The sequence below is a fragment of the Euphorbia lathyris genome, chromosome 2, assembly GCF_963576675.1.
Source record: "Euphorbia lathyris chromosome 2, ddEupLath1.1, whole genome shotgun sequence".
Lineage (NCBI taxonomy): Eukaryota > Viridiplantae > Streptophyta > Magnoliopsida > Malpighiales > Euphorbiaceae > Euphorbia > Euphorbia lathyris.
In genome coordinates this window covers 11,683,775-11,693,975 of record NC_088911.1, presented here as the reverse complement: position 1 = coordinate 11,693,975, position 10,201 = coordinate 11,683,775, and positions in this window count along the sequence as shown.

Genomic DNA, 10,201 nt, shown 5'->3' with positions numbered 1-10,201 from the left:
AAAAAGGATAGTGTGCAAAAATATTATTTATGTTTACATTCAGGAGAAATTTTGTCCTAACGTCTAAAATGATGTAATTTTACTCTTAATGTTGTGAGTGAAGAGCAATTTTACCCCCTAACTTTGCTAAGTTGGGTCAATTTCAAAAGTAATTCATCAAACTGTATTCCCAATCATGAATCTTGTAATCTATACTTTACGTATGCATCATTTTATCAGTAATTAGTAATAGATTACAAACATATGGTTAGACGTAAAAAATATATATTGTATTTTGTATGAGTTTGACAAAAAAAAATCAAATATTTCGCAGGATTTAAAAATATTAATTTTCAATTCTATTAATAAATCATAAAAATTGATTTTTTTTAGAAACAATTGATATACAATTTGTGCAGATTTTGGAACAGAATATGTGTATTTTATAATGATGTTTGTAATCGACCAAAATTGCCAACGTTAGGATAAAATTGCTCTTAGCTGCCAAAGCTAGGGACATAATTACGTTATTTTAGACGTTATGGGTAAAATTATTCCCAGCTGTAAATATTAGAGGTATTCTTGCACTTTATTACTCAAAAAAACTATCAAAACACCAATAACTAAGTCTATCACGTATAATTTAATCATAAGAAATTGATTATAACATTGACTATATTATTAACATAGTTATAAATAATGTGACAAAATGCATATAAATGACCAGGGGTATTTGTTTGGTCTATTTGGTCCTACTATTTATCTTTTTATATTAAAAATAAGAGTTTTAAGCTTTTAGTTAGGAAACGGCGTCATTTTGATAAGTTTGAGAGGAAATAAAAATAAAATAAACCTAATTAAAGTTTAGTCTGTTTGGTTCAGTTGTTGGCTAATTGTTGTTGTTAGCTGTTTGTTATTACTTGTTTAATTACTAGTGTTTGGTAAAATTACATTGAACTGTTGCTGTTCGGATTTAAAATAAAATGGATATGTTTTAAATTAATCAACAATGAAATTATAAAAGGAAAAATGTGGCCCATAACGTTTACAACTAGGAATAATTTTACTTTTAACATCTAAAATGGTACAATTTTATCCATAACACTGGCAGCTAAGAGCAATTTTACCCCCTAACATTAGCAACTTGGATCGATTTCACATATTATTAGAAAACATAGATATTTTATTTCTTATTCCACACCAATTACACATATCATTTGTTCTAAAAAAGAGATTTTTTTTGTGATTTAATAATAAAATTGAAAATTCATATTTATAAATTTGGTGAAATTTTTTTTGTCCAACTCATACAGAAGATAATATATTTATTTTATTTTTTTTCTAAAAATTCACGTCTAATCATATGTTTATTATATGTTACTAACGATGATAAAATGGTGCACATGTGAAGTATAGATGACAATATTCATAACCAATAAAACAGTTTGATAAATTATTTCTCAAATTGATCCAACTTGTCAATGTTAGGGATAAAATTGCTTTTGGTTGCCAATATTAGGGGGTATAATTGCACCATTTTAGACGTAAAGGGTAAAATTGTTCCTAGCTATAAATGTTAGGGGTATTTTTGCACCTTATCTCTATTATAAAATAAAAAATATATTACACAAATTAATAAAAATAATTTATATAAAAAAGAAAAAAATTATTGAACGCAACAAAATCTTGGGAAAAGCCTACTTTTTGTTGAGCTTTTTATCTTCCTCTAAAAAAGTTAAATACTCAGTTGCTCAATCTTACTCGTATACTGTATGAGCGTTTCATAATAGAAATGAATGCATTTTTTGTTATTCCTTCTTTAGATTTAAAGATTTAAGGAAAATTTCGATTTACATGTTTTCATAACCAATTATTTCTGATGGGCCAAATATGTTGTAGAAATATAAATAATATTAAAGAATAAACATATTTTGTGAAAATAAGAATGATAATTTTGTCAATAACAAATAACTACAAACAGCTGTTTATGAAAAACTCCAAATAGGAGTTTTTCGTGAAACGCTCCAAAATACTGTAGTTTCCAGAGAAAATGTTAAATGATGCGGCTATATAAACCTAACCAAATGCTATATTTTCTGCGGTTTAGAATGAAATTCTAAACGTTCTTCCGAAAAGGTGAAACAAACACCCTCTTAATCTCCCGGCCAACCCACCTAACAAACTAAACAATCCGATTTTTGAAAGTCAATCCCCAAATTCGAAAAAAATAAAAAATAAAAATCAAACCTCTAATTCTCAAAATTTCTGAAATCTCTAAATTCTCTTCGCTCATCACTCATTTCTGTCATGGATTAATATAAGATTTATGATTGAGTTTTAACTATCAGTTTAAGTTTTTAATTCAATTGGTTTTATAGCATGATATCAGAATCTCGTTACTTCTAAATAAACCTACATTGTATCATTTTCTTCCCAATTTAATTATAGAATTAAGTTATTTTGTATATATAATTTGCCCCACAAGTAGAAATTCCTAAACCCTTCCCTGTATATGGATCAAGTTTAAATTCTTTTTGCATCCATCCATGTCAAAACCACCGTGTTTTGGCCTAAATTAGGGTCCAAAAAACGCACAATCATTCATTTATTCGAAGTGTCTTCAGCACTCCGCATATGAAAATAGAGGGATGGATAGGGACAAAATCGCATTATAAAGGGTGGTGCTCGATGGTCAGAAGTGGGCACCTCGTGCCTCTTGTTTCCATCTCTAGACGCATGTAAGAGTTTCATTTTTAAATTCTATTATATGAATCCAAAATCGCTTGTACAATTATCTGAACCTAAAATTACTCGAAACTGAAACGTTAAGGAATTTTTTTTTTATCATACCTTACGTGTCTATATTTCCCCCCAAAAAGTTAGGAATTGAATTTTATCCTTTTAAAATATATCAATTTTGTACAAAGAAAAATAAATCATTAACTAAATTTTATCCCTTTTAAAATATTATCAAATTTGTACAAAAAACTATTACATTAATTGAGGATTTTTTTAGATCCCAATCAAATTACAGTAAAACCTCTATAAATTAATACTCGGTAAATTAATAAACTCTTTAAAATAATAATTTCTTCTGGTCCCGACTTGGGCCAGTTCAAAAAATGATCAATTTTAATAAATTAATAAGATAATAATTTTCTGGAACAACCTTTTATAAATACATTGTATTATTACATCTATAAATTAATAATTTCTCAAATATATATAGATATATATACTTAGGATAATTTAACAAAATATGAATCTATAGTATTTTGTTTTTTCTTGAAATTTGAATCTAGTTGAATTTCATATCTAACTATTCATTGTATTATTACTTCTATAAATTAATAATTTCTCAAATATATATAGATATATATATATATATATATATATTTAGGATAATTTAGTAAAATATGAATCTATAGTATTTTGTTTTTTCTTGAAATTTAAATCTAGTTGAATTTCATATCTAACTATTTTCAGTGCATTCAAAAGTTTCAGTGTATCCTTATCAAATTGTAACAAAAATTGTAAAGAGTGGATGATGTTATAATTGATTCCTTTCTTGTGACTGGTTTCAAAGGTACCGAATCATCCTCAGCTTCATCCTCAATTGAATTTTGCATAACGCTCGACACAATTTCTTCTAAACTTTGGACTTGTGAGCATTCATTGTTTTCACATGGATAATCTAATATTTGATTGACATTCATTTGATTGCGGTAACCAAGCTGACCAATCATTCCCTCAACTTCATGAATGTCTTCTTCAGTGATTGCTTCCTCTAAATTCGTTGTGACAGATTCATCCCCTATATGAATTTTGCAATGTTTGAAACAATTTGCTATTGAAACAATTAGTAATTTAAAATTTATTTAAAAAAAATTAAAATCACTCTATAAATTAATAATTATTAATTTATCGATTAATTAATATCTCTATAAATTAATAAAATTTCATAGTCCCAACATTATTAATTTATAGAGGTTTTACTGTACATGAATTTTATAAGTTTTAAAAAAAACATGAATTATATATATATATATATATATATATATATGACTGAACTGTGATATTTTATTCTTCTAACTGCATATCTGTTCTACCTCTTCCAAATCATCCATTAATTTTTAAGTGTTTTGAGAACCACACCAGCTGGTTGGACTGCGAACTGATCAAATTTTTGATTCGGTTAATATTGGTTTTTACATATCTAATAAATCAAATTGAACCGGCCGGGCTAACTATGAACTTGTCCGGTTGAACAGTTATATTGAGCAGTGTGGCCATCAAATACAACTATATATATCTTATCATTAAGTTAGCTTATTACTTATAATTACTAGTAACAATATATATTTATATATTATACCAATACTTAAACATTAAAATTTTAAAATATTATCTAGTATTTACTTTTTAAGTTATATATATATATATATATAGGAGAGATCAGGTGTGACACATTGCTTATGATGTGACAAGGCTTATTGTGTGACAACAGTGGCTTTTTAATAATTGTGTAAAAAACGGAGGGGTATATTTGTAATTTTACGCGCTTTTGTATAAATAGTTATTATGTTAGGGGTAAATTTGTAATCTCATATATTTCTCTCGTTCTTTCTTCTCCGGTGATTCTCTGATATTTCTCTCGTTTTTTCGGTTTCGCCGTTTCATTTCCGATCGTGTTTTTGTTGAGTTTTTGGTTGGATTTCTTTGTTCCGTCTCGCATTTTGTGTTTGTTGGAATATATCGGTGAGTTCCTGTATGTTTTTTTATTTGTTTTGATCGTTTTTATGTTTTTATGTTTTTTCATTTCCCTTCGTTTTTTTTGTTGAATATTTATGGCTCTGATTTCCTATATTTTTTTCTTTATCGGTAGGTTCAGCTCTCTGTTTGTGTATTTTTGAAGTTATCGGTGAGTTCCTCTGTGTTTTCTTTGTTCATTTTAGATTTTGTGTTATGCATGTTCTTCGTTTTTTTGTTTATATGTTTTGTTTCGGTTTTGTATTTTGTATTTTGTTTTGTTTGTTGTTTTTAGGGTTTCAACGGCATTTTATTGTGTTTTTTCATTCTTTGCGTCTATCATTTGTTAGTTTTGTGACTTGTATATGTGTTTTTTTTGTTGTTTTTCAGTATATATCAGAATGTCGAAAGCTACTTCTAGTAGGGAAGATATTTTGCCTGATCATGTTATTGATCCTGCATTGCTTCGTGCTATAAACTCTGATTATATGGAGGTTGATGACGACATGTACTATTTTATGTTTTTATGGAACAATATATGCATTCTTTATGAACAATATATGTATTCGTCTGGAACAATTTATGTTTTTGTATGGAACTATTTATGTATTCGTTTCGAACAATATATGTATTTGTTTTGAACAATATATGTATTCGTCTGGAACATTTGTAAAGTTCGTTTGTAACTATATATGTATTTTGTTTATCTAGTATTGTTGTTAATTTTGTTATTTTTTATGTTTCAAGGGTCTCTGAAAAGAATAGTGAAGGAGCAAGTAAACAGAAATTTGTCAAGAAATCTCATTCTTTAAAGAAGAAGTCATCAAATAGTTGTGTTCGTGTTGATGAAAGTTCTTCTGATGCTCTCAAGGATGTTGAAAGTTGTTCTGATGCTGATGAGACTTCTTCTGATGATCGTGATAATATTAATGATCCTGATTTTGTTATCAGTGCAAGTACACCATCAGAACAAGCAGATGATGAATATACTGTTTCTTGTTCTGTTGCAAAGAAAAGAAGAGTTGGAGTTAGTTTGAAGGGTGATGTTTTTTCTAGGTTGAAGATGAAGAATGTTGATTTTTTGAATGTATCTGCTGCTTCTAGATTGAGAAGGAATAAATTTGAGGTTGTGAAAGGAGTTGGTTCTGCTAGATCTGTGAACAATGATTGTGGAAGAAGGATAGAGCAAGGTTTATCTGGTGTAGTATTGAATCAAAGGGTTCGTCCAACAGCCTTTATTAAATTTGTGAAAACTATGCCAGAGACACACAAAGCTACCATTAGGAAGATAGGTTTTGGTGGTTTTTTGTGTTTGGATATTGGGAAGCTTAATGGAATTTTTTGTGGCAAGGTTGTGGATTCTGTTGATCCTGATAGATGTTGTTTCATTCTTTCTGGTAATGACCGGATTGATTTGAGTGCAGAGGATTTTAATTGAGTTTATGGTCTGCCTTGTGGAGGAAAGGAAATTCTGGAAGCTGATAGTAAGAGTGGGGATGTTTGGTGTAATTTTTTAAACACTTGGAGGAAGTCTTTTGGTCTAAGTACTGGTAGTCCGAAGGATAAGGATGTGCTTTGTAGGCTGAAAAGTCTGTTGGAAGTTGATGTTTGTGATGAGTTCATCTGGAACTTTATCGTTATTGTTGTTAATTCTTGTATTCGTTCAAACAAGAACAGGGCATTGTACCATAAGTTTTTATTTAGTTGTATGAATGTGAATGAAATTTCAAAGTTAGATTGGTGCCGTTTTTGTTTTAAGCATCTTATCAATTCAGTTCGTTCTTTCAAGAACAATTCCAATCCATATTTCTTCACATGCCCTCTTCCATTTATTCTGGTAATTGTTTTAATATGTTTGAATTTATTTTGAATAATTTATGTATTAGCTTATAATTTGTTTTTCTCATTTTTTTTATTGTAGATATGTTATTTTGATCGGTTGCAACGTGGGGTTGATTTGAGGCCACGTTCCTTTCCGCTAACTTCTGTTTGGAATAATGTTCTTATTTCTGAAAGAATTAAGTTGGAAAATGTCAGTGGTTTTGGCAAGGGCATTGTATTAAAGAGATTATCTACATCTGAAGCAGATGTAGAATGTGAAGTCCCTAATGTTGAAGGTAAGAAGAAGAAGAGGAGAGAAGAAGAGAAGAAGAAGAGAGAAGAAAAGAAGAAGAAGAAGCATGTAGAAGAAGGAGAAGAAGAAGATACTCAAGAAGGAGTTTCTGGTTGTCCTAGTCCCTTCATGGTATGCATATGTGTTTTTCTTTTATATAGAAGTTTGTGTTTCGTTTTGATAGATTAGTAAATAGTGTTTTTATAAATGCAGGAATTCACTGTCAGGTTTAAATCAGTGGCTAGAAAGTTAGCTAATGCTGCAACTGAGATGTTTATGTTGGTGGATGAAGCTGAAAATATGTTTGATGAGAATGACTTACCTGTACGGATGAATACATTTGTTGAAAACATTTTTACTAAGTACAGAGTTAGTAAGGAAGAGAGGATGAGCCAGCGTTCTGAGCGAATGCCAGTAAGTGAGCATTCGGGAAGATTATCTAATGAATCTGATGAGGATAATCAATTTTTTAATCTGCCTGGCTTTTGGGAAGAATATAATGCTGTTAATGAAGAATATAACAAGCAGGTAGAGAGAATGATAGCTGAAGGTTTAGAAAAAGAGAGAGGAGGAGCAGAGAAGGAGAAGGATAAGAAAAAGAAGAGAGGAGTAGTGAAGAAAGTTAGAGGGAAAGTAGGGTCATCTGAAAGTCTGAGGTTGAGAATAAAGATGAATTCTGCTCCTCAATTTGAGTTGTTAAGCCAGAGTGTGGCTGATCAATCTGTTTCATCTGAAATGTAATTTATTTATGTTTGAATAATTCCTGTTTTTTGTTTTGGATCATGTCATTTAATATTTGTGGCTTAATTGATGTTTTTTTTTGTTTGTAGGGCTGCTGATATAGTTTCTGGGGCTGGTCCTTTAGTTTGTGTAAATCAAGATGAATGGGATGAGTTTGTTGATCCTGCTGATGAAATTGTGTAAGTTATTATTTTGTTGAACAAATGGTTCAGTTTTTTGGAACCTTTCTTGTATATGTATGGAACATTTTTATTTTTTTATTTTTTTTTGTTATATATTTAAGTTGTTTTATATTTTTACACAGTGATATCGATGATGCGATTGAGTCAGAGGTGTCTGATTCTGATTCTGATGATGATATAGACTTGGAGTGTTTGCCTGGAAATGTTCCAGATGAATTTGTCGATATGTGTAGATGGGCTAACAATTATTTATGTAATGGGAGGACAGTTTTTACCACGTTTGAAGATTACATTTTTGGTCATTCGGTGAAAGCAGTTATATTGAGGAAGGATATTCGTGAATTGGCTGATCTAGATCCAATAGGCTGTGGCCCAATTTTGTATTACATGAGGTATTTTTTTTGTCTATAATTGCATGTTTGTATTAGTGGTTATATTGTTTTATTTTTTTGAATGGCATGTTTAGTGTATATGTTTTGTGTGTGTTTTCTACAGGCACCTTTATGATGTGATTGTGAATAATGATAGATTGGATACCACCTTCTCCCTTGTTGATCCAAACATAACTAATCATTTTGAAAGAGTTCATAAGATTGGGGAGAAGATCAAGTTTTTGACAGAGAGATATGAACAGTCTGGCAACAAATATTTGTATTTGATACCACGAAACAAACGGTATGCATTATTTGTCTATACTGATGATTTATTTTATTTGTTTAATAATGTATTATTGTTTTGCTAATGTGTTTGTTTTCTTCAGTTATCATTGGACTTTGACTGTCGTTGATCTTGAGCGGAAACGTGTTTTTCTTTTGGATCCATTGAAAACTCGTTTGGGCGTGGAAAATGATGAATGGAGATATGTTGTTGATGAGTATGTTTAATAATCAAATGCTCTTTTATAATGTATTTTATTTATTGAATGCAATAGCTTGGCATATATATGATATTGTTTTGCAGATCTATTTTTTCTTTTTATCATAAGAAGTTTTTGGTAAATTGGATTTGCCCTGTGGTACGTGTTTAATTTGTATGTATATTTGTATAATTTTTTTTATTGTTTTTAAGTTGTTTGTATTTTATTTTGCAGAATATTCCAACTCAGAAAGATACAAAAAGTTGTGGGTATTATGTAATGAAGTATATGTATGATATAGTGTCTGAGAAAGTGTTGAAAATTGACAATATTGTAAGTGTTTATTCTTTGAACAATTGGTGTTTATTTTTGGAACAATTGGTGTTTATTTTTGGAACAATTGGTTTTTATTTTTGGAACAATTAGTTTTGATGGATTATGTTAATTGTGATTTGTTTTTTAGTGGGATAAGTATGCTAGGAGGTCATCTTACAGTGTAGATGTGATGAATGAATTACGTCGAGATTTGGGAAATATTATTTTGAGATATGGTGTTGATAATGAAAGTTGTGGAGGAGATCGTTTAAGGAGGATTGTTAAGGAATCGAAGTACCTCCGTTCTCCTTTTATTTCTCGGTATCCAAAGTTGGTTGATAACATGGATAGTCGTAAAATGAGGATTGTTGAATATGCTCTGAGTCCTGTTTTAAGCAGGTAAGAAGTTGAAGTTATGTTTGTTATATGAATTTATATGTTATTTTGGCATATACTGATAGTTTTTTTCCTTGTTTTGAAGTGATGTATTTTTCAATGACGGACAAACATTTATTGATAAACGGGAGATTTTATCAATGTCTGGTCATGATCATATTGTCAATAATATTGTGGATGCTTGGAGTTCAATTTTGAACACTGAAGAATTGAAAAAATATAATGGAAAACCGAAAAGATTTTTTTTCAGTACATATGCTTTTGTATGTTTCCTAACTTTGTAAGTTTGTTTTTTATTTTCATTTTGTAAATAATTGTTTTGCTAAATGTTGTTTTGATTATTTTGTAGAATCTTCTGTTTTCTGGAGCTAGTAGAACAAGAGAATGTAATTTTAATGAAAGGCTTCAGAATGAACTTAAGTTTTTCAAATTTAAAAACTTGGCTAATGTTGAATTGGTAAGTTTTATGGTGGAACAGCAGCTGTTGAATACTGTTAAATGTATTGAGATACTAATGTTTTTTGGTGTTTATTAGGTGTTTTTCCCTGTTATTTCTCATGGATATTTTTATCTGATTGTTGTCAACAATCTTTCAAAGAGTGTTCAAATATTGGATAATATGACACTTCCTCGAAAAATTAGTCGTGCTGATAAGTATGATAATTGTCCAGAACAATTGGTATGTTGTAACTTGATTTACTTCATTCTTTGTTTTTCTTTTATATGTGATAACATATTTTCTGATTTGTTTGTTGTAGTTAAAATCCTATGCTCATTTTGTTTTCAAAAATGATGCTTCTTCATTAAAACAAATGTGTGCATACAAAGTGCAAATCCTGAGGATGAAGTGGAGAAGCAATAATAACCACA